We start from the raw sequence: 26,704 nt of genomic DNA on the forward strand, positions 1-26,704 counted from the left end.
TTAGCAGATCTCCAAGTGTTTTTGGCTTGGGCAATTAGGAGGATGAATTCTTTGTGTACCAAGATGTGAAAATCTACGGGAAGCACAGAGTTGGAGGCTGCAGGAGAGAATGTGGAGTTTATTTAAGAACAAGCTAAGTTTGAGAAATCTATTAGACCTCTAAACTGAAATTTAAGTAAGCAGTTTGGTTTATAAATCAAATCTCTCCAGAGAGAGAAGGGAAAAAGACAATGAGGTCAGAGGACAGTCATGGAAAAAATGAGGACAGCAAAGAGTGGAGTCTGAGAAGGAGCAGGCCAGAGGGGTGGAGGAGAACCAAGGGAGTGACATCCTAGGAGGCAAGTAAAGAAAACTGTTATCAAGGGGCATTATGTGCTCAACTGTCAAACTCTGTCCATAGGTCAAGTCAGGTGAGAACTGATCTTGACAAGTGAGCTGTGGAGAAATGGCAGTCCAAATCCTGATCACAGAAGATTCAAGAAAAAAATGAGAAATAAGGTAAGACATCTTATCTATAACAAGTCTAGACTAAAAAGTTGGTGGTGAGGAGGGCTAAACAAATGGAATCAAATACTCTACACAGATTATCTCAATTCAGCCTCATAACAATTCTATAAGGTAGAAATGACCTTACTTTAAAGGTGAGGATGCAGAAATTAAGCTAAGTAGTGTGTCAGTGATTTTACTGAGAATGTTAGAATTTTATCCAAGCATGTATGATTATCAAAGTGCATCCTCTTATACTACTACACAGCTTCCTATGAATTTACCATACAAAATAAATAAATATTGAGAAAATGACATAGTCTTCTCAGAAAGGACACTGGTATGGGAATAAGGAGGCCCTTGTTGTAGTCTAGTTTTGTCACCAATCTTGAGGAAAATGCCATGATTTTTGAACTCAATAGTTCATTCCTAAAATGAGGGTTTTTCTCAGAAAGGACACTGATATGGGAATTATGGGACCTTTGTTGTAGTTCCAGCCTTGTCACCAATCTTGAAGAAAATGCCATGATTTTTTGAGCTTAATAGCTCATTTCTAAAATAAAATAAATCAAGAAAACCAAAGCAGTAGAGTAACATGAACAAAAAAAAAGAGGCTTGAGAAGGCCCATGAATGAAAGAAAACAACAGCCCTTGAGATCTTGGCTCAGGTCAGTGACCCACCAACGTGCCACGAGCCTAAATGTACGGAACAGTGGACAGGCCTGGTCCACCAGGGCTCCTCTGGGGGTGGGGGCTGGCCTCTCCCAGGCTCTCGAACATGTTTCTTGTTTATCAACCCTCCTGAGAATCGACATTTCTAATGAGCCTAACAAAGTAAATATGCTCCTTCAGAAAGGAGCTCTCTGAATTCCCGTGGTGACTCAGTGGTAATGAACCTGACTAGTATCCACGAGGATGCGGGTTCGATCCCTGGCCTCACTCGGTGGATTGGGGATCCAGTGTTGCTGTGATCTGTGGGCAGGTCACAGACACAGCGCAGATCCTGAGTTGCTGAGGCTGTGGTGTAGGCCCAGCAGCTGTAGTTCCGATTGACCCCTCGCTTGGGAAATTCCATTTTGTCATGTGCCCGGCCTTAAAAAGCAAAAAACAAAAAAGAAAGAAAAGAAAGGAGCTCTAGAAACTTCCTCACACTTTTTGATACAACCATGTTTAAAAGGAAAGCAATTCTCAAGGCTTCAGAGGTGAAATCCTTACAGAAATCCAAGAAGGACAAAAGAGGCAGAGACGATTCTCATCTGGTCTTACCATCACTACATCACCCTCTGGTTTTCAGCAGAGAGCTCGTATCTGGCTCCGTCCTCTGCCAGGGATGTCCTTCCAGGACCAGGCACAGGGACCCTCACTGGCTGAGAGCCATTTCATCTTCTCGAGCTTTCAACATAGAATGGTAATACTAGAATAACTGGATTTTTTTACTTTGAGGAACTATTATTAGAGCTGGCATTTCTCCCTAGTACTCCAAAGATTATTTGGAGAGCATACTGCTTTCTAAATCATGAAGGCAAGAAATGTATCTTGCATTAATAATTTTTCTAGTTCCAAAGTTTAAATGTTTCCTCTACGCCAGGTGCTTACCAACCTAAATACTGTAGATTTAAGGATGATTAGATATGGCTCTTTTCCTGTAGTAGGTAATTCAGTATATCAGGGAACAGAAGCATGGTGTATAGCTAACCGTCATGTTAGCTTCACCAGATTCTTATTTCCAAAGCATTGCTTCACAAAAGGATAGTGGGACCCACTAGAGATTTTAAAAAACAACCACCCCAGAGTTCCCGTCGTGGCTCAGTGGTAACGAAATCTGACTAGTGTCCATGGGGACACAGGTTAGATCCCTGGCCTCACTCAGTGGGTTAAGGATCCGGCATTGCTGTGAGCTGCCAGGTGGGTCGCAGACGCAGCTCAGACCTGGTGTTGCTGTGGCTGTGGCCTAGGCCAACAGCTACAGCTCCTATTCAACCCCTGGCCTGGAAACCTCCATATGCCATGGCTGCAGCCCTAAAAAAAACAAAAAGAAAAAAAAAGAAACAACCACCCAATCTGTTTCATCATTCCAGTTTCCACTCAGAGCACCTTTTCAACATAACATAGATTCAAGATTCATTCATCTGCTCTATAGACTTCTTTTTTAAAACAGTACTGCATTAAAAGGTGAAACGAAAACTAAATTTCCCCTAGAAACATGCTTTTATTTACACTTTTTTTTTACATACTCTCCTATATTAGCTGAATTCTACAAGTACAATTTGTATGCATGATCAGAAAAAAAAAACACACATTTTAAAGTTGTAGGCAGTCTGTAGTTGCCTGAAATTAATTCTATATTCCAACTATTTCCTTCATTAACTTCTAGTAAACATCCAAGAATGAATGACTAGAGAGGAAAATAAGGTATTCAGAAGCTCAGCTATTTCCCAAGTTCTCATGTATAAAGCTAATACTAAGGAATAAAACTTCTCTTTACATATTTGCCAAATTACTTTACATATATTCCATAATGTGTGGCCCACCATGCAAAGAAGCACCTAGTTTTTACTGTAAAAAGCATGGTCCAAAAACCAAGGGAATGAAAATGAGGATAAAGTGTCTGCCAAACTAGACCCTAAATCAGATACTCCATCTCATTTAACTATAAATTATCTTCAGGTTATGGTGAGAATTACAGGAGGCAGTATCCCTATTTCCCAATTTTAGAGAAAACCAAACAGATCCTCTGAGAGGTAAAGGGGCTTAGTAATTACAGATGTCAATGGCAGAGGCTCGCCTGCAACCTAAGCCTGGCTTTTTTTCTTTTTAGATCCAGACCTTTGTCATATGGAAGGTCCCAGGCTAGGGGTCCAATCAGAGCTGCAGCTGCTGGCCTACCCTGCAGCTTGAGGCAATGCTGGATTCTTAACCCACTGAGTGAAGCCAAGAACTGAACCTGCATGTTCATGGAGACTAAGTCGGGTTCTTAACCCGCTGAACCTAAGCCTGGACTTTAAAGCTCACATTCTTTTCCTCTGTTCTGAACACTAGAAGGACTTATAAAGGACCACCTTGTCATTACAATTGTATGAATATGAATATCTACTTTATAACTAGACTTTGAGAAGATATAGTTGGTTCCATATAATGGGTTCACACTTCAGTATCTGTTTTGCTGTCTTTCTGGAACCCCAAGGGCAAAGTAGCACTTCAGGTTCTATTTTTTAAAAAGGCCCAAGGAGAAGCAGCAGAGATAAGTGACTGAAAACATGACCTTTTGGAGTTCCTGTCGTGGCGCAGTGGTTAACGAATCCGACTAGGAACCATGAGGTTGCGGGTTCGATCCCTGCCCTTGCTCAGTGGGTTAACGATCCGGCGTTGCCGTGAGCTGTGGTGTAGGTTGCAGACGCGGCTCGGATCCCGAGTTGCTGTGGCTCTGGCATAGGCTGGCAGCTACAGCTCCGATTAGACCCCTAGCCTGGGAAACTCCATATGCCGCGGGAGCGGCCCAAGAAATAGCAAAAAGACAAAAAAAAAAAAAAAAAAAAAAAAAAAAAACGAAAAACATGACCTTTTAGAAAGGGGGCTGGAATCCAGGCTTTGCCTCTTACTACCTACGTGACCTTGGAGAAGTTACTTGAAGTCTTTTTCAGTTGTCTCATCAGGAAAATGGGGATTATAATATAACTCCTCTGAGGATTGTTGTGAAGATTCAGTGAGTTAATATGTAAGATTCTGGTAAGAGTTCCTGGCACATACAAAGTATGCTAGGCAAGAATGATTAGAGCAGGCCTCTACCTTACACTTAGAATACAAAAATGCTTGGGCCTTGTCCTTCCCTGATGCAGACTAAGAAATGCCTCCCTTAAGGGATCTACTTAGAAACATATCGAATAGGTTAGAAGGAGAAAAGTAGGAATCAAAAGCATAGAGAAAATAATGGGAAGATTAATCAGAAATAATAGTAAGACCTAGACTTTCATCATGTAATCAAGACAACATCTTTTTTTTCTTTTTCTTTTTTTTTTTTCTTTTTTTTTTTTAATTCTTTTTTCTTAGGGCCTCACCTGGACCATATGGAAGTTTCCAGGCTAGGGGTCAAGTCGGAGCTATAGCTGCTGGCCTATGCCACAGTAACACCAGATCCGAGCTGTGTCTTCAACCTATGCTGAAGCTTCCAGCAATACCGAATCTTTAATCCAGAGTAAGGCCATATATGGGATTCGCATCCTCATAAGTATTATAATTATAATTAATTATAGCATTAAGAATACTAGTCAGGTTCTTAACCCTGGGCTGCAACAGGAACTCCAAGACAGAACATCTTTCAGTTGGTTCATTATGATCTATAGAAGCTCCAAATGAAATGCTCAGCTTTTGGAGTTCCCGTCGTGGCGCATTGGTTAACGAATCCGACTAAGAACCATGAGGTTTTGGGTTCAATCCTGCCCTTGCTCAGTGGGTTAACGATCCGGCGTTGCCGTGAGCTGTGGTGTAGGTTGCAGACGCGGCTCGGATACTGCGTTGCTGTGGCTCTGGCATAGGCTGGTGGCTACAGCTCCGATTAGACCCCTAGCCTGGGAACCTCCATATGCCGTGGGAGCGGCCCAAGAAATGCCAAAAAAAAAAAAAAAAAGAAAAAGAAATGCTCAGCTTTTATTGGCTTTATCTAATGAAAAATAAGATTTGTTGTTCCTGTTATTCAATATAAAAGTCTTTAAAATTAAAAAAAGGAAAAAAAGAAATAATGGTAAGATAATAAAATTATCAGAAATGAACTCACATGCTTACTACTATTCCAATTCTAGTAAGATACAAATATTTTCCCAAATATTTGGGGAAATGTTTCAAGTTCAGTTTGTATCCTGAAAGAGCTTATGTGCTCTAGTCACAAGACAAGCTCTTCATCAATTCCACCCCAGGACAGGACAACAATGTTTTTGACAAACACTAATGGTGATGAAACATGCAACAGAAATTTAATAATCATCACCTGGTTCATCAACTTGTGGTTTTTCTGTGGATCCTGGATTTTGTTATGAAATGCACAGATGGTGCTAAGGAGGAAACCTTGCATACTCTGGGACGAGAAGGAGACACTGCACTCATCACTGCCCTGAGCACTCAACACTGGATGCTCTGAGATAACACCAGCCCTCAATGAGCCACTCTCCTGATTGACCCTTTCAGTTCCCCAACAGATGTGACAACAGTGCCATAGCAACTATTTACAGCAGAGGGAGTTGCTATGAATTTGAGACTGAGTGATGACGTAACTACAAGCTCATCATTAACAAAAGCACGTTAGTCACCTTAGATACAGAAAATAAGACCCACAGCATAATTATTCCAGAATATTCTCCAACTGTAATGTCTTGTCCTAAAGGTTTCATTTGTGTGCAAAATCTTTTTGTGAAAAAAAAAATGTAAACAACTCTATATTTAGAACATCTTAAACTTGCTGTTTATAGACCGTGACTACTGACAAACTCTTATTTTAAAAATTTCTCCAGGTAGCAGAAATCAACAACATTGTAAATCAATTACAAAAGTTTTTAATTATTTAAAAAATTTAAGATAAATAAATAAACATCATCAACTTCAGAAATTTTTGTAAAGACCTCCACAACCCTGTAGCTACCCATTTAAGAAATGGTTTATACAGTGGTTCCCAGCCTGACTTCCAGATGATTCTAGACTTTCTGTGACATGAACTTAATGAGCTCTGTTTTGTTTTTACCTACTGGGAAAAGGAAGAAAGGGTGCTTTAAGATGCCCATGGAATCAAGGGATCAAAATTACAGAAACCATTGCTTTAGTGTGGTTGTCATTTCAAGTACCCATGGCCATCACAGTGCCCAGTTTATTCAGAGAGTTACTAGGATGCTGGAAGATTAGAGATCAGTTCATTTAGTTTAAAACTATTTTCAGTGGGCATGAGATAAAAAAATACGAAGGCAGTAACCTACAGAGACATGCTCAAGCCTTAGTATATTAGGATTTGGAATCCTGGAAACATTTTCAACAAGTTGTTGAAAGAACTTTCTAAAAAATAAAATTGAGGCATATTTTTCTACTCTGTTAAGGGTATAAGCTAAAATTTACATATGTTCGCTTTCCTTTTATGTATTTTAGAATTACATTATTTTTCCAATACATGCATGCAGTTACTACCTATACAAGATTATGATAATCTATCCCAGGTAATTACTGCTGAGATCAGCAATTTAATGCCCTTTGTTTGCCAAATTTTTGTTTTCCCAAGGACCAATCCCACTCTATAAAGATGTGTTTCCAGGATACATATAATTACGCCTGGTATAACATCTGTTGCTTTGCGTGTTCAGAGGCTTACCAAACCAAGGTAAGAAAAAGCTTCTGTGTCTACTTTAGGAGAATGGCTAAAGTATTAAAAGCTTCAAGCATCAATAGAAATGTCTTTTAAAAAGCAATATTTATCAAAAGTAAAAGCTAATTCTAACTTAACAAATATTTCCATTCCAAATAAAATTAACTTATTTCAGCTCTTATTTAGATAAATGTTAATGTGGTTGTTGTATCATTTTTCAATATCATTACTCAATAATTCTGAGATTTATGTTTACTATGATTTCATGTTGGAATCTCAGTGAAGTTTTCTACTTCAATTATCTTTCAGAAGCAGACTATCTAACAACAACCAAAAAAAAAAAAAAAAAAAAACCACAAAAAACAAAACCAACAAGAAGAACAAAAACCCACAATCTACACTCCAGGACAACAGAGAAGATAATAATGGTGACCTCTTTTCTGTATTTCACCCTTTTATAGCACAGTGGATTTAGATAACAGAACAGCACTGCATTTTCAAATGTAGGTCAGTATTTTGATTGTACCACAAAAGTGAATTGTTCAGACTTAAATAAAGCAGGGCAGTACCAGCCCAAAAATCACTTTTCCACATGGTCTTTGAAGGTTGCCCAACAATCTGATAGCCCTAAGAATTTCCAGATTTTCAAGAATTTATTGGTAAGATTTATCAAGAAGATACAAAGATAAGTGAACAATGATTTAAGTACTGAAACCTGAAATAAACCCTTAATAAATGGGGGGGGGGAATCAAACACAGTAATCTCTTAAATGTTTGTAATCATAGACAAAACGTTGAAATTCTGAGTTCATCACGTTTTCAAAAAACTTTGGGACTATTCACGATTATCAGTAAATTCAAATGTATTTCACAACCTTCAAGATGCACAACACTTGCTGCTGTTATATAACTAAGATTGCTGTTTGAGATGCACTGAGACCAAATAGATATTTCAAGCTCACAAAGATTTAGAGCTGAGGAAACCTACTTAAAATGTTAAAGAAAAAAAATCTTTCCAAATAATTCTAATATGGTTCAGCTCACTTAACTCTTCCAGCAATTCTTATTTCTTAGCATTATATGTAATTTGATGTAACCAACCATATATTAACCATTATATTAAAAATTCAATAGAAACACACACAAAAAAAAAACTCTTACCTCACTGTTAATAGGAATTTGGAGGGTGGGGGAGATGTAAAACCCACTTTCAGGATTGGAAAAGATTGGGCTAAAGGAGCATTATAGCAAATCCATTTGTTCTGGATTGAACTGTGTCTCTCTAAAACTCTTATCCTGAAGCTCTAACCCCCAGTGTGACTTCATTTGAGCCTTAAAGGAATAATTAAGTTTAAATTAGGTAATAAGGGGGGGGTGCCTTAGTCTGACAGGATTAGGATCAAACAGAAAATCTCTGCAAAGTCCTTAAACTTTTTTTGCTCCTCCTGGTTCTTTAAACGTCTGGACTAGAACTGTAAACACTGCCTCTTTGAGCTTCTACACTTAAGAGGACCCAGCACTGCCATGACTGAAAATTTAAAGGTCAAGACTGACACAGGATTAAGTAGGGGAAAAGGTCAGTTTGAAAAGTTTCACCAAAGCCCAGAAGTGATCAATGAGAAAAATGGCCCTTCATCTACCTCTACACCTCCCCCGCAGCTCCTGCCTCCAGCTAATGCTGCTCCTAACACAGTCTCTTGCCTGGGATCTCAAGTTCTGACCTAAGGGGCTGAGGGGAGGGTTTTAAGAAAGTCCCATATGGAGGAAGATTTTACCTCAAGCCAAACGCTCCCCCTTCTTACCACTCTAATGCTTGTCCTCTCCTGGACTCACACATGATTTAAGGGTCTCAGAAAAGGACTCTGGAGTATGGAGACCAAAAAGAGAAAAGAAAGGGGGACAGAGCTTATTCTGGGAATTTTTCTAAGAGTAACAGTAGTGTTAGACATTACATTTTGCCTTTCTCCTATATCATTTTAACCCTAACCATTTTTTTTAATGGCTGCATCCACAGCATATGTAAATTCCCAGGCCAGGGATTGAATCCTAGTCATAGCTGCAGCAAGGCGGGATCCTTTAACCCACTGCAAAGGGCCAAGGACTCTGCAGCAACCCAAGCCTCTGCAGCCAGATTCTTAACCCACTGTGCCACAGCAGAAACTCCCTGACCATTCTTTTTAAGATAAACCATCTTCAGGCATTAAAACACCATTTTAGGAAGGCATTTATCTCAAATTTAAAAATACATAGTAGTGACCTGCCTGGCTAGCTCAGTCAGTAGAGCATGAAATTCTTAAAAATACATAGTAGTGAATTTAGTTTTTTGAGAGCAGAGTTAAAAATTATGCAAATAATGAGTTACTTATATGTTTGAATATTTTATTGTGAAGACCAATACATACTCATTTAAAAAGATTCCCACAGCTTCTATTGTTCTTAACCAGCTTCTGTCTGAGCCTTTCTCAAATCTAAAATAAGTTCTTGATAGCACACTGTTTTCTATATTATCATCCATAAACTTTGAGAGGCATTATTAAAATTCAGTGGTTAACAGAACTATTTAATCTGGAAATAGTATTAGCCTAAGACACCATTAGATTTATTCTCATATATAGGGATCAGGCAGACAAAGGAAAGAAATCCAATTATTTAAAACAGTAATCCCATAACTCTGGGATTTTGTTTTAATTATAAAGAGTGTGTCTTATTAAAAACAAAACAAAGCCTTGTCCTTTAAGGGAGAAGCCCCATGTTTCTCTAGTGAACATGCATGCAAGATTTCCTAAAGAATGCTTCAACAAATTAATTCTGTTATTCTTCAATTTCCCATGATGTAATTGACTTCTTAAAAAGAGCATCAAGTAAATAATTATGAGCCCACCTGTTCACAATGCCATACCAGGCACCATACAAAGTTAATGAAAACATATTTCATTTTGTTCCCCATGATAGTAGAGACAAAATTCTATGCCACGATAGTAGAGACAAAATTCTCTGTACTAAAAGCTAACAATAAGCATAGGCAGAATATATAGGATGGATAAACAAGGTCCTACAGGGAACTATATGTAATATCCTATGATAAACCATAAAGGAAAAGAATATTTAAGAAAATATATATATATAAACTGAATTATTTTACTGTACAGCAGAAACTAACATTGTAAATCAGCTATACTTAATTTTTTTTAAGTACAGGCAGTAATTAAGTATTAAAATGATAATTACCTGCTGTATAGCACAGGGAACTATATCCGATCTCTTATAATAGAACACAGTGGAAGATAAGAAGAATGTGTATATATATGTATATATGTATTACTGGGTCACTGTGCCATACAGCAGAAATTGACACAACACTGTAAATTGACTATAATTTAAAAATAAATAAAATAAAAACAATTCCTAAATAGTCTTTGTACTTCAAATAGGACTCCAGATACACCCTTTCATGAATGCCTCCCCTCACCTATGATTCCTCCAGTGTTTTGGAAAGCATAGGGGGCCCAGAGGGGAAGCCATGATAGCAAATAAATGGTCTGCCCTTTAAGAGGCAAGAAAAGCCATTGGGGACTTCTCTAAGTTGGTCCTACTCCCATCATACACAGAGGAAAACTAAACCACAATTTGAGGAAATTACACTCCCCTTTGGGTCCAGCCCACTAGCCCACTTAAATGGCTCAGTGTTGAGCCCAGAAGGCCACGGGAAATCCCTCTTTCTCAAGGGACATGAGGCTCCTGGCTCTCCTATTTCAGGCCTAACAGAAAGCTATTTAGGTACTCAGCACAGCCTCACTGGGGCATTATCACTGAAACTAAAGCTTTCAGTCATCTGGTCACCCTTCACAGAATTGAGTTTTGGCATGGAAGGAACACACATATTACTGAGGCCAAAGCTGAACACAGCAGGTCAAGCACCTAAGGTACCTGGCAAGGTCCTCAGCTCAGTTGCAGCCAAGTGATGGTAAGCAGGGGACAGAAGGTTGTCCTAATGACATAAGTCACCCAAGGGACTAAGAGAGACTAAGAGCAACAAAAGCAGATGAATGAGCACAGAAATATAAATGCTGACATACTTAGAGTCTATAGGAGTCCAACTGATGCATAGAAACCCGATAAGCAGAAAATAACAGCAAGCTGCTCTAGCTATGATCTTAACATAGGTGTTTGTTGTGATTAAGGGCTATACCTCATATATGTTTACTGGGTTTAGAGTTGGTATCAATATGTACATAATACAAAATTTTATAGATAATGTCCTCTGGTATAATAAAGGGAGTGGAAAAAATTTCTCTCTTCCACTGGAAAACATGGACAAATAATGCTATACCAAAAAGTTTTGTTTTTTATTTTGTAGATGTTCCAGGTTTAAAGACCATAAATATATGGTCATATTGCTTTCTTTGAATAACTATGACTTAAAGAAATTAGACGAAACAGAAAAGCAGGAAAGAAAGAGCCAGACAATGGAAATCTGTAACCATGGCTTCTTAGTCAAAGTCATACCAAACCAAGTAAAAGGGCTTTTACTTGTAATATAATCAATGGCTTATGTCCTCTACAAGTTCTTCCAGTCTCCTGGAGCAAACATTTCATGACTTTATTGAAACTTCATTTCCTTTTCCTTTGTCTGCCCTTAAACATTCTTTGAGGATTAACCATTAGCAAAAGATCTGAACTGACCACTGATACATTACAATTGCTACACCCCTCTATAAATTAAAAGAGTAATTTCAGAACCATTAGAAAGTAATTTTGCACATAAAATTTTGGATCCTAAAGGAGCCATTAAAAGGGCACTTTTATATTTTAAAACATCAATGACACAACCACGAAGAGACTTTTAAAGTATTGTGCACAGACAGTTCAGTTCCTTTCTGAATTATGTCATAAAGCTGACTCAAAATGTTGTTAATTAATTTCAATAGCATAAAAGCCAGAAAGTGAGCCTCCTCTAACGAAACATAGATTCACATTAAAAAGTGACTGGCAGGTCAAATTCTAAAAAAGAAACAGTAGATACCACTACAAAACTAGCAGATGTTTCTTGGGGTCATTTGTACAAAAACATAAGCATATGTTAAAGAAATGTGACACTATCATGGAATCAGTTGGTGTCTAAAATAATAGCAGCTCCTTATGGCAATATGGTAATATCCGTATCAAATGCACAACACATTATGTTGCAACAGTATGTGCAGACAAAAGAGCATCAGTGGCAGCAATAATGACCAGTGCTTTCATTAAGGTGAAAAAAATAAAATAAGGTTATATCCAGGGCATAATACTGTTTAACAGTAAATTGATCGTGATAATATCAATATCGTTGAATTTTCAGAGTCTGCATTTAACCAATTTTACTGATACTCTTATAAAGGCAGATTATTAACCAAATAAGAATACTGAAGTTTTTAGAGGGGCCTCCAACATGGGTTTTCTTCCGTCTACCCTAGGATAATGAAAATAGTTGGTATTTTCAAAACTAACAATAATACTTAGTTTAGAATATGACTAAGAATTCTTCACTTCAAAAATCAATGGTTTCAACTTGGTGTCCTATACTCAATAAAGCAATAGATAACTCCTGAGTCATTTTAATGTGGAGTACACATAATTCAGTCAGTGCATTATCAGCTTCAACCTCAGAAGTCAAAGATCTTCTAGAATATTCCTTTGTTGCTAGTCATATAATCCCAAAGCATAAAATGTTACACAATAAATGCTAATTAAATGTTACTGAATGAAGATCTTTGAAAAGTAAAAGCAAAAAGGCATTTCACAGCTTTGCATTGTTGGGATTCATGTTGTGCTCTAGCAAAGTCAGATTTGAAAAAGCACTTACAATTTTCAATGCACATATTTTTCCTGCAGATGAATTGGATGCAAGGTGAATCTGGCACACACCTAATAAAGTGCTCAGGTACTAAGAATATTTGAATAAAATTAGGTTCCCCCATAAGATGTTTCCATGGCAGGAAGCCCAATAATAGAGTAGGTTTGGTCCCAGTGTAAAACATTCAAACAACCTGAAAAACTATAGATTTGTCTTTAATTCAGAAGCTGGATACCAAGACATTTTTCCTCACAATATGAAAACTGCTAATTCAAGGAAATGGAAATATGATTTTTAGAGAAGAATTTGTTTCCACTTTTAAAATAGGAGTATACTATTACAAAAATGTATCCACATTATAGTAAATATTTAAATAAAATATTCTCACAAATAAATGGGCTATGGATGGGACTTCAAAAATGTATTATAATCACCAAGATTTTAACTGTAATATTTTCATCTGTATAATGAAAACCACAAAACATATACTATCTTGCCTTTACACTCTCAATACAAGAAAACATGCTTAAAATATAAGGAAACCAGTAATTCTAACAGTTGTTCAATTTTATTGATCTTATTCTTCCTGCACAGATGGGCACTAGAAAGTGCTTTGAATTAAGTGTTTGTAACATTTACTAAGCTTGAAAGTTTAATCTGGAACAAATAGTATTTGTATTAGGGAAAAAAAAAACAGATTTTATGAAATAAATGAATTTGTTTTAAATGATAAACAGTTTTTCTACATATAAAAATTGACATTTAAAGTTATTTCACTGACATTTTATATTGCAATAATACCTAGATATTATGGTTGTACAAAGATAACTTTATCTACCAATATTTAATGAACAATGTTTTCCGAAAATAGCTTTAAGGTTTTTTGTTTTTTTTTTTTTTTTTTTTTTTTAAAGTAGCCCCAACCTAGTAAGAAACCGCACAGAAAGGGAAACTCTGAGGCTCATGGAAAACATAGATCTTAAGTTTGATAGGGTTCAATTTACAATTCTTCAGGAGCAATTTCTCCAGCTTACGCATTTTTCAAGCTTTCTATTTCCCTTCTGTTTGGACATTTTGCTAGCTACTGGTATATTTGATGCTTGGTAGAATACATTGCATAAGATAATTCTTAAACCAGCAAAATAGGAAGCAATTTTAGCTGTGTCCACTATCTATTCCATTGTCCAAGCTGAAAATCTCGGCATCACCATTGTTTTTTCTCTTTTCCTCAAAGCCTATACTCTCCAGATACTATTTTTGACAATATCCCTTTTCACCTACCCTCACCTGTCTGCTCTCCCTACCACATACACCCTGCCTCCTGGATCTTATGGTCTACCGGCCACTGACTTGGGCTCCTCAATGTGGAGCCTATTTACAATCAATCTTATCCCTGGTTCTAAAACCCAAACTCACTTACTTTAAAAAACAAAAACTTGATATCCTCCAACATTCTGTTCTTGCACTCCTTACTCAATTCTCAGGTTAAGACATCGACTTCCTGGCAGATATTCAAAACCTTATGCAAACTACTGACTTACACAAAGCACTGTCACCTCCCCCCATTAAAGGAAACTCTCCCCACAGACTATGGTCTTGTTTCCCACATAGGTCAAAGCCTTCTTTCCTGAGATTTTTTTTTTTCCAAAATATTATCTTCCTATAATGATTTCCTTATTCCTTTTTATTGCCTACTCCTAATCATGCTTCAAGGCCCACATTCAAGTTTACCCTCATACCCCTCTGAAGCTTTCCCTGACTTCCCTCTCTGACCAATCCAACAAAATTTTTTCTCCTTTAGCTACATTTCCATGATTCTTTATAATGCCCTATAAGTAATACCTCAATTGCACCTAGTTATCTTGCTGATGAGTCTCCCTGCAGACTGTGAAGCCTTTGAAGGAGAAATTATATCAAATTGATTGTAGCCTCCCTGGAACCTATGAGAAACCCCAGCTATAATAGGTGTTTCCATATTGTAAGGGTGAATAAGCTAAAAACATGAGTGATTTGATGAGAAAAATACAAATTAAAGTATGTTGAATTACCATTTCTTATCTACCAGATTCGTTTTTTAAATGTCTGACAACATTATCTTTTGAAGAAACTGCACAGAAAGAGGTAACCTCACACAATGATAGAATAGCTAAATAGCACAATCCTTTTGAGGGAATTTGGAAATATTAGCAAAATTGTACAGGCAGGAAGTAAATGTCAAATCTCTGTACCTTTTGCTTCATTTTGCTATGAACCTATAAGTACTCTAAAAAGTCTATTAAAAGTAAATATATACTTATTCTTTGAGTCAAAAACTCCACTTCTAGGGATCTATTCAAAATTATAATGAGGAAAAAAAGACATGAGAAGATTTTTTCTTTATAGCACTACTTGCAATAGCAAAAATGATTAAAAACAACCCAAATCCTTCAATAGAGAGATGGTCCAATAAACTATAGTACACAATGGATTATTGTGCAAATATAAAAGGAAATGTGGAGTCTTGCTATATACTTTATCAAGTGATATACTGTGTATAATGTTAATTTAAAAAAAAAATCAAAGTGGAAAAGAGCATATATGGTACACTACCATGCACTTAGGAAGGTGGGTAGGGGTGAGGTAAGGAGAATATATGTACATGTTTGTTTATGTAAGAATAAACCAGGATTGAAAAGGATAGAAAGCCCAGAAAAAAACCCAAGCACCTATGGTCAACTAATCCATGCAAAGGAGGCAAGAACATACAATGGAGGAAAAGACAATAAGTGATGCTGAGAAAACTCGACAACTATATGTAAAAGAATGAAACTAGGCAATTCTCTAACACTGTACACAAAAATAACACAAAATGGATTAAGGACTTAAGTGCAAGGTTAGATACCATAAAAGTCCAAGAAGAAAACATAGGCAGAACATTCTGACATAAATTGCAGCAATATTTTTTGATTTACCTCCTTGAGTAATGAAAATGAAAACAAAAATAAACAAGTGAGACTTAATTAAACTTAAAAACTCCTGAACAGCAAAGAAAACATAAAAAAAAAAAAATGAAAAGACAACCCACAGAATGGGAGAAAAATCTTTGCAAATGAAGCAACTGACAATGGATTCAACTCCAAAATATGCAAACATCTCACATGGCTTTATATATATATAAACCAAAAAGTGGGCAGAAGGTCTAGACATTTCTTTAAAGAAAACAGACTGCAAAAAATGTCATGAAAAGATGCTCAACATCACTAAGTATTAGAGAGATGCAAATAATCAAAACTACAATGAGGCATCACGTCACACTGGTCAGAATGACCATCATCAAAAAGTCTACAAACAATAAATGCTGGAGAGGTGTGGAGAAAAGGGAACCCTCTTACACTGTTTGTGGGAATGCAAACTGGTATAACTACTGTGGAGGACAGAATGGAAATTCCTTAAAAAAAAAAAATGTAGAACTACCATATGATCCAACAATCCCATTTCTGGGCATACATCTGGAGAAAATAATTCAAAAGAATACATGCACCCCTATGTTCACTGCAGCCCTATTTACAATAGCCAAGACATGGAAGCAACTTGGCTATCAACAGAGGAATGAATAAAGATGTGCTGCAGATATACAATGAAATATTACCCATCAAAAAGAGTAAAATAGGGAGTTCCCGTCGTGGCGCAGTGGTTAACGAATCCGACTAGGAACCATGAGGTTGCGGGTTCGGTCCCTGCCCTTGCTCAGTGGGTTAATGATCCGGCGTTGCCGTGAGCTGTGGTGTAGGTTGCAGACGCGGCTCGGATCCCGCGTTGCTGTGGCTCTGGCGTAGGCCGGTGGCTACAGCTCCGATTAGACCCCTAGCCTGGGAACCTCCATATGCCGCGGGAGCGGCCCAAGAAATAGCAACAACAACAACAACAAAAAAAAAAGACAAAAAGACAAAAGACAAAAAAAAAAAAAAAGAGTAAAATAATGTCATTTGCAGCAATATGGATGGATCTAGACATTATCATACTAAGTGAAATAAGTCAGAGAAAGATAACTATCACATCGCTTACATGTGGAATCTAATAAAAATGATACAAAAGAACTTTAAAATAAAAAAGAATAAACCAGGAGTTCCCTGGTAGCCTACTGCTTAAGGATTTAGCATTGTCACTGCTGTGGCTTGGTTTCAATTCCTGGCCTGGGAATTTCCAATTCCTGGATGTGCCCCCCCCCAAAAAATAGACAAAAAAATCTAAAAGGCTTACCTATAATAGGAAGGAAGGAAAACAGTAGATAGGACACTAAAAATTATCCTTCTTAGAATACAACTTGTTCAGCAGATTTGATTTTGGAACCATATACATATTTTACATAATTACAAAACAAGACTGCATTTTTTAAAAAGCCATGCCCCAAAATTAAGCAAAGATGAAACCAGTAATTCTGCATTATTGAGTTAGAAGTTTAACATCACAGATAGGAGTGATTCCAAATGTCTTTAAAACTCAGTCATTTGCCTACACACAGCATTTACTCTTAAGTGATGTATGACCCTAAGAGCAACAACAACAAATTACAGAATGATCTTAAATGGCACTCAGTAATTATTTCAGTGATGGTAGCATTGGTGTGTTATTTTGAGATGTAGACTTACTGTAGGATAAGGTAAATCAGTAATGATAATGTTGCAGTTCGAAAATAGGATTTTAAGGGTAGGAGAAAGGAGATAAAATAAAAGCCTTTTAGTCTTGAACTCTAGAAGTATGAGCATAATTCCATGGTACATTTTCCCTTTAGAAAAAAAAAAAAATACACAAGCTTCTCAGCTCTGCTTTCAGGAAAACCTAGGAAACAGGAACATATAAGGGAAGTAATAGCAATGAGCGCACCTGGTGCTCAAATTGTGGTCTCTAAATACTACTATTCATTTCACTTATCATCAGGGATGTTGAGCATTTTTTCATGTGCTTGTTGGCCATCTGTGTATCTTTCTTGGATAACAGTCTATTCAGGTCTTTTGCCCATTTTTCCATTGGGTGATTGGCTTTTTTGCTGTTGAGTTGTATAAGTTGTTTGTATATCCTAGAGATTAAGCCCTTATCTGTTGCATCATTTGAAACTATTTTCTCCCATTCTGTAAGTTGTCTTTTTTTTTCTTTCACTGTGCAAAAGCTTGTCAGTTTGATTAGGTCCCATTGGTTTATTTTTGCTCTTATTTCTGTTGCCTTGGGAGACTGACTTGAGAAAATATTCACGGAAACAACCCAAATGCCCATCGACAGACAATTGGATTAGGAAGATGTGGTATATATACCCAATGGAATACTACTCAGGCATAAAAAATAAAAATAATGCCATTTGCAGCAACATGGATGGAACTAAAGATTCTCATACTAAGTGAAATAAGTCAGAAAGAGAAAGACAAATACCATATGATATTACATATCTGGAATCTAAGATACAGCACAAATGAACCTCTCCACAGAAAAGAAAATCATGGACTTGGAGAATAGACTTGTGGTTGCCTGGGGGGAGGCGGAGAGAGTGGGAGGGATCAGGAGCTTGGGGTTAACGGATGCAAACTATTGCTCTTGGAATGGATTTAGAATGAGATCTTGCTGTATAGCACTGAGAACTATGTCTAGATACTTTCATCGCAACACGACAATGGGAGGAAAAATTATGTATACATGTATGTGTAACTCGGCCCCCATGCTGTACAGTGGAAAAAATAAAATATAACATAAAAAAATAAAGTTACTAGAACATAAAAAATAAATAAATAAATATTATTACTCATTTCAAACAACTAGGCTTCCTTGATGATAGTGTTGATGCCATGTCTGAGGCATGAAACGTTCAAGATGAGCCTGGAATATCTTGCCATTCCAGAAAGCAGGGAAAGCTAAGAGAGAAGGTGAAAGAATGTCAAAAGTTCTCTGAAATCAGCCTCAAGAGGTTCCCATTGGTCCAAAAATCCAGAATCTGGGCAATTAGTAAGAATAGTCATTGCTGTGAATCAAAATATATTTAATACATTTAAATACCTGAGTTTATAAGGTCACTGTGGCTGCTGTGATTTCTCCTTTTAAGAACTTTTCTCCTTTTTAAGAACTTTTCTGAGTTCCCACAGTGGCTCAGTGGTTAACAAACCTGACTAGTATCCATAAGGATGAGGGTTTGATCCCTGGCCTCGCTCAGTGGGTTAAGGATCCGGCACTACCATGAGCTGTGGCATAGGTCACAGACATGGCTCGGATTCTGCATTGCTGTGGCTGTGGCATAGGCTTGCAGCTACAGCTCTGATGCGACCCCCTAGCCTGGGAACCTTCGTTATGCTGCAAGTAGGCCCTAAAAAGACAAAAAAGATAAAAATGACCTTTTCTGCTACAAGGAATGCACTTAGTTGACGGCCTTCAGCTATTTGTACCTTCAGGATCCACCCCAACAAGAGCTGAGGTCACACTCCTTCCAGGCCGCCCTCAGCCCATGACTGAACACAACTGAGAACTAGCCATTTCTGCCCAAGGCAGGACTCCTGATGAGCCATCTCTCTCCCAAGCCCTCATGTAGGTTAACAAAGATTATCTATAAACTCCATGGGCTGAGGCTCTCCCTGCCCCTGCCTGCTTCATTCCTCCTTCACAGGTGTCAGATTGGCATCACCATGTGAAGGCTACCCCTTCCAATCGGCTTCCTCCTCCCTTTTATCTTTCACCGACACTGACCCTCAACAAACTTTTCATTTTCCTATGAAGAACTACAGTCCAGACAACCCAGTTTGTGCAGAAAATAAGTCACAAGGAGAAACAAAAGGGGGGAGAGGAATCTATGAATTAGAAGATATAAAAGAAATAAATAGCAACCATCTGCTATATGTATCTTACATAAACATTAATTTACATTAAAAAAAGAAAAAACAATTAGAAGACAATGAACACTCACTGAATATTTAAGGATACAGACAATTATTTTAAATTGGAATAGTGATAGAGTGACGCTACTGAAAATTACATTGTGTACTATATACTTTTTAATCCTTGTCTCCTAGAGGTACATATAAGATGTTTATGGATGCAATTATAAGATGCCTTGGAACTTCTTCCAACTTTTCCAGAAAAAAAGGAGGGAACTGGGTAGGCAGATGGAACAAGACTGGCTTAAAAACCATTTTAACTCAATAACATGTTTTACAGAGCCTCACCCCTCAGTGGGTTGAACATGAAGGCTTATTCTTCTTCCTATATTTGAGTATGTTTAATATTTTCCATAATAAAAATACTGAGTTTAAAAATCTTTGTCTATCCCATTTGGCCATCTACTCAGGAATTAGAAGTGGAGAGAGAAATGGAATATGCCCTCAGAGTGGAAATATTGTAAAGGCCTGAAAGAAGTCAGATGATTTTGTTTTATGTGGACCGTGATGTGATATTACCATTAAACTCAGACATCGCATAGCTTCTTGAAGGCATTGGGGGAAATCTTCTTATTGGACTGAGGAAGCAGAATAATCTACTGGGTAGAGCATAGACTCTCGAGTCGGAACACTTGACTTTGAATCCCAGCAACTCCATTACTAGCATGACCTTGGGCAAGTTATTTAACATCTCTAGGCCCTAGATCTCAAAATCCTATCTGGACTACATAGTCCCATTGGGAAGATTAAATAAGATAGATACTTAGCACAGGGCCTGGCAGAGTAAACAATAATGTTCCCTATTTTCAGTCAAACCCTGGACACTGATGTGCATAGCAGCAGCAGTAGTTTCCAGAACACTGTTTTAGATGAAAATCCTGCAGTGTATTAGAGGAATTCCCTGATGCCAGCTGGTACCTTATTTTAGACTTACCTGTAGGCTTTCCCTAAGACCATAGCACTATGACGACCATTGTCATTGTTTTTGTTTTAAATATATGAGTATCTGCCTGCCTGCTGACCTGTATCCCTGACTCTGGATGCAGTCATCCATTACTCTAAGGGTCCTCGACTTCTGGTTCACATCCCAGAAATCAGTGTAAGGTTTATCTCCTTCAAACTCCACCTCCCTCCCTCTTTTCCCTTTTACTTCACCACATACTGGTCTCAGAAAACACAAGAGCATGTAAAGAGCCACAGCTACTTTGCTCACCACATACATGACCAGAACTCACTTGCTCAGCCTATAACACACCCATCATTTGGCATAGTACTTCTAAAACTTGGGCAGAAATACAGTCATATGGAAGGTATTAGAAGGGCCTGTGTTTCAGACTTTGATGATGCTTGCAGATTTATCAATATTTGAAATGTGATCTAATAACTTCGTCAATTAACAGGCTAGGCAGGATTGGCAGTAAGTTTCAAAATGGGTAATCTAGTACTGAGATCACATCGAATTATATTTACTCCAGCCCTGGCCCTTTAAACTAGGATGGTTCACTTTCCCAAATTACAGGGGGTACAAAACGCATAGTCTAAGCAATAGCATCTTCCTGTGTACCCAGCCCATCTGTTGATCCCTATTATCTACTGTCATGGCTCCTTGGTCCTTTAGCTCCATCTTGCTCAGTCTGCAATTCACTTCAGTCCTCTCGCTCTGGCAGATCCCATATAGATCAGCCTCTCTGGTTTACCAACCTTGCCCCAGTTTCATCCTTATCTGTTTATCAGTTTCTAAGTCCCTTGCCTTGAATTCAAGTGCCATTCCCCACTTCTAGGAGAGTATTTCTGTGCCAGCTGCAGTCCCAAATACCCCCACGTGGAAGAGGAGTCGAGAAGAAGGGGACAATAGATTAGTTTTTAAAAGCACTTGCCTTCAGACAAGACCATACGGTTGGCAATTAGGAACATTAGGATGCAGACTTCCATGGGTCAGGGTACACAGGGTACGCAATTACTTTGAATATACTATTTCTGATAGTAAGAATCAATTTTTGCCAAATTTTTGCCAATTTTTTTTTTTTTGCTTTTTAGGGGTACACCTATGGCATATGGAAGTTCCCAGGTTAGGGGTAAAATAGGAGCTACAGGTGCCGGCCTACACCACAGCAATGCCAGATCGAGCCATATCTGCGACCTACACCACAGCTCACAGCAACCCCAGATCCTCAACCCACTGACCAAAGCCAAGGATCTAACCTAAGTCCTCACGGATATTAGTCAAGTTTGTTACTGTTGAGCCACAACAGGAACTCCTGTTTGCAAAATTTTAGTGTAAATAGTAAATCATGACCATAAAGAATAAGACAATGATTTTTACAGACAAGACTTCAACTTTACTATCGGCCAATTGATTCACCACAACAGATAAAAGCATATTTTTGTACTCACAAAATATGTTAAGGGGCTCTGCTACTAGGGCATCTCTGGACTCAGTTGTATCTTTAAATCAGCAACTCAAATTGTATGATCATATCAGCTCTATGTTTAGATTAATTACCTGAAATCTGTACATTACTACAGAAATAAAGATGAAAACCTATGCCTGGGAATAGATGTTTTCAAATCTTGAGGCATCCAATGTGTTAGAGCTATGTTGTCCAACACAACCACCACTAGCAGCATGTGGCTATTAAATTTATTAAAACTTAAATAAAATTTAAAATTCAATTCCTCAATCACACTAGCCACATTTCAGGTGCACGGTAGCCACAAGTGGCTGGTGGCAACCATACCAGAAAGGGCAGACACAGAGCATTCTATCATCACACAAAAGTTTCACTGAACAGTCATGCTTACAGATCCACACTCTATTTTTCTGTGTGGACCAATTTACTTTAAGAAAAAGCTAATATTTATACAATATGAGCTTTATACAGTATTTCTACATTAGGTTAACAGACCTGTCAAAGCACTTAAAAACTTCAACACTACAGGCAGTTACTTGATAAACTTGCTTTTTCACTCCATCTTTTAAAAATTCCTTCAAATTTGACAGCTTTGGGAACATTTTTAAAGAAGTCTTTTTCTTCTTAATATGTACACTGGTGAATCAAAGCATCATGTTTTACTGAGTAATTGGGTCCTTCGATAATTCATATGCATAATGGGTCATTTTGGGGTTTAACCCCTGCTTCCATTATTTCTGACCAACGGTCCACTGACAGATGTCCGCCTTTGGGTGTACACAACAGAAGACTGGGATCTGTTTCACGTACATCTGTTCCCAAACAGCTTAGGCAGATTAATACTCAGAATGTACCCAGCTCTGCTAAGTCCCACGTAATCACCAACTCTTGTTGTTTTAAAATTGTTTTCCTCATTTGCACATTATACCACATTACCTTTCACGCTGCAGCAAAGTTTCCAGCAAATAAATGTTTATACAAACTTAGAGCACAAGAAAATCATTAACTCCCTTGTAAAAGAAACACTTTCAACACCTTATTTTGAAGCCCAGCTTTTTCAGATTTTCTGGTTCCTGCTCTAATTCAGCTGAGCTCAAAGTCATGGTAGGAATAACCCTTTGAAAAAAACATAACATTAAATAGTATACGCTGAGGTAGTAAGTTTATGGATAATAAGAATTGTGAACCATAATTAAGATTTGAAACCTTCCTTTTATTTTTAAAAATATTAAAACATAATATTCTAATGCTAATCAAACAAAATTCAATGAATGAATGGGTACAGCAGAAATTGACACAACACTATAAATCAACTATACCTTAATAAAAATTAAATTTAAAAAATGAAAAAATCCTTGCCCTGAAATTTGATTAGAAGGTACAAGAAATGAAACTGAAGAAAATATAAGATAGTCCTTTCATCTATCATGAAAAATCTGCTCATGACTCACCTAGCATCAAAAAATGGTTTCCCTTTCAAAGACAGAAATACAACTCCTCCACACATGCCAAACCTTGCTCAGACTTAAGATGTCCTAACACCAAAAGTCTATAAAAATAGGTTATTTTCTTTCAAAAGCAACTTCACAGAGTTGATGATTCTTAGAGACCACATAATGTAAATGCCTCATTTTGCAGATGAATTAACTGTAACTCCGCGGGGGTTAAATGACTTGCTTTAAGTCAGTTACACCCACACCCATTATTCGCAGACAAGACTTCAGGTCCCCAGGTGCCCACTCCTGAAACTTTTCCTGCACCAAATGGGAGATTACAGACAGCTGGAGTAGGGAGCCTATAAAGAACTTATCACGCTTTTTTTCTTCAAGGTGCTACTCATTAGGAAATGATAAAGGTGCCCAGCAAGAGAGAGCAAAGAGATGCTTGTGGATATTTGGCATTCCTGTCATGGAGATCCCTACGTGGATCATTCTTCAGTGTACTAAAAGATGAGCTTAAAATAGTTTAATCCTACTCATTACTAACTCTCCCTCTCAGCCATTTGTCCTTTATGGGAAACATCATAACCAGGTCTCATGCCCGGTATTGGGGATGCACAAAAATGCCTGTATCTTCTACTTCCATCTAACATTTCAAATAGAAATTTACCACATAGTAAATAGGTGTTCCTAGAAGTTTGTCCTTGGTTGAGATTTAGAACAATGCCAACAGGCCATCAGTAATAATTTTGAAAATGTTGCACTCTGAAAATATCTGATCTAGTACCAAGATAAGCAAAATGATCTACGACATCTGCCCATGTCCCTTTTCTGAGCACTCTTCTCAATTTTTGACACCTTATGCCTAGTCCTAGGCACCATGTTGGGGGCTAACAACACTGTGGCACTACCCTTGACCTAATCTGCCTAGATAGGGTTCCATGACCCAGACTTGCCTGACCTTTCCACTTAGCCTTAATCCTCACCTGATCGCTCTCCACTTCATCAGGATTTTGCCCTTCTCTAGGGCACAACTAACTACACAATTATCATGAATAAAACCCATATGATTCCACAAGTAAAATGACCATGATTTGAGATTGCAATAGAAAGAACATTAGGCACCACTGCTGGCAATAACAAAGGTATTTTCTGAAGAGATGATACCCTTTTGTATATACAGTTTACATTACATTGTGTTTATATTACACATGTGCCATCCTGGTCAATCTATGCCCTGGTCAGAGCTTGCTTTCTCTATCCTGCAGCTGAACAAGAGGGAACCTTCTGGCCACGATGATCACGGTGGCGAAGTGGACCAACTTTAGCTTAAGAATGTTTTTATAAGGAGTTCCCATTGTAGCACAGTGGAAACAATCCTTCTAGGCTTAATCTCTGGCCTCAGTCAGTGGGTTAAGGATCTGGCGTTGTGGTGAGCTGTAGTGTAGGCCAGCAGCTGTACCTCCAATTTGACCCCTAGCCTTGGAACCTCCATATGGTGCACGTGGCCCTAAAAAGCAAAAAAAATATATATATATATATGTATATATACATGTGTATATATATATGTGTGTGTGTATATATATATGTGTGCATATATATATATATATACACACACATAATGTTTTTGTAAAAAGAGTTCTAATGCTTTAACAAAAGGGGAGGGAGGGAAACACTCCTACAGGTGATGAGAAGTCACTATTAATAGCAGTGTAGTAATCAGATGGTAATGCAATATGCAAAACTAAAGTTCACCAGACCAGATAACAAGTGCATGCATGTAACAAATATTTATATGTCAGGCACTCTTCAAGGTGCTGAGACTAAATGAAATAAATGTTCTGAACATCATCCCTTTTCCCCATGTAGATCCTGTCTCTGAGAGCCACATTATCAGATCCCCTGCTTCTCAGGCCTTCACGTTTGATCTGAATTAGGCCACCAGCCTTCTTGGTTCTTCAGTTTGCATATGGTATAGAGCAGCATATCTCAGTCTCCATAATCCCATAATCTCCAATTCCCATAATAAATCTCCTCAAATATACATATACACCACACACTGTGTTGTACATTTTTTTTCAAGGTTCTGCTTTTCTGTAGACTCTACATCATTACAAATAAGCTAAAACCAAACAGAATGCAGAACACCAAGAAGGAGACCTAATGTAAACAACGGTGAATGATAATGATGTGTCAAAGTGGATTCACCCAATTTTAACAAACAAACCACCTTGATGGGCAGTGTTTATATTTTGGGAAGCAATGCATGTGAGGGGCACAGAGTGTGTATGGAAAATCTCTGTACCTTCTGCTTAATTTTGCTGTGAACCTAAAACTGCCCTAAAAATAGTCTATTCAAACAACAGCAACAACAACTATTAAGGCACTATGAAGTTTAAACACTGAGTGGTCTTGCAAATATCTCTTATGACCTGAATGACCAGCGATCTGATCCCCACCCTCACCCTTTTCTGGAACAGCCAGGCACTGGCCAAGGAGCAACAGACATGGTCTCCCCCACCATGTCATCCCAATATGGTAACCTTGGTGCAACTTTTCCTCCTTTTCATCCATTTTCCGGACCAACTTCATTTGCCTTTCACCACTCACCTGGAAGCTAATTCCATAGAAATTATTTCTCACATTTAAACGTATCATCTCTTAACTCTTCCTTTTTTTTCCCCTCACTCTTACTGTTTTACCAAGTAAAACATATTTTGGTTTCATCTTACTAAGCTGCTAGGCTTCTGAACCTCCAATTTCAGGGCCCAAAGTGCTTTGCATACTAGGTGTAAGTTACAAGAAAGAAGTACACCTAGCTGAAGGAAAAGAAAACGGAAAGGTTTTAGGGCAAAATTAAACAAATATCAACACTTTGAACCTTTAGAGTTATATCTTTTTAAACTCTACTGCCAGGAATGCTAATTAAGCCTACTTTTCCTCCATCACCACTCACTATGTAAAAGAGCATATTTTGTTTCAGGTCATTATTTGACTTTTCATGTACCAGTATTGCAGCACTGGTTTGAATACTTCCCATTGCATAATGTCTCATTTTAAGCCTACAGTATTTCAGCTTCATTGTAGGTTATATCAATTCTTGTAGGCCAATTGAAACTCTAATTGTAAAGGTCTGTCTCCAAAATTCAAAGTACTTAAAAACTAAACAGAATAATTCTGCATCATATCCCTAGCTTTTAACTCAAGAGTTCTAGAAAATATTACACCCTGGTTTTCAACACACCTGAAAACAGTTTTAATTAAGTTTCAAGGTAGTTTTAGTTAAGTGAGCATAGCACATGCAGCAG

At 37.7% G+C, this 26,704-nt stretch overlaps 1 protein-coding gene across 3 annotated transcripts in view; it reads right to left on the minus strand.

Annotated features, from left to right (window-relative positions):
* CERKL (ceramide kinase like) overlaps positions 1 to 26,704 on the minus strand; it is a 130,319-nt gene that overhangs the window by 102,408 nt on the left and 1,207 nt on the right. The window lies entirely within an intron of this gene.

This window comes from Sus scrofa, chromosome 15 (genome assembly GCF_000003025.6).
Source record: "Sus scrofa isolate TJ Tabasco breed Duroc chromosome 15, Sscrofa11.1, whole genome shotgun sequence".
NCBI lineage: Eukaryota > Metazoa > Chordata > Mammalia > Artiodactyla > Suidae > Sus > Sus scrofa.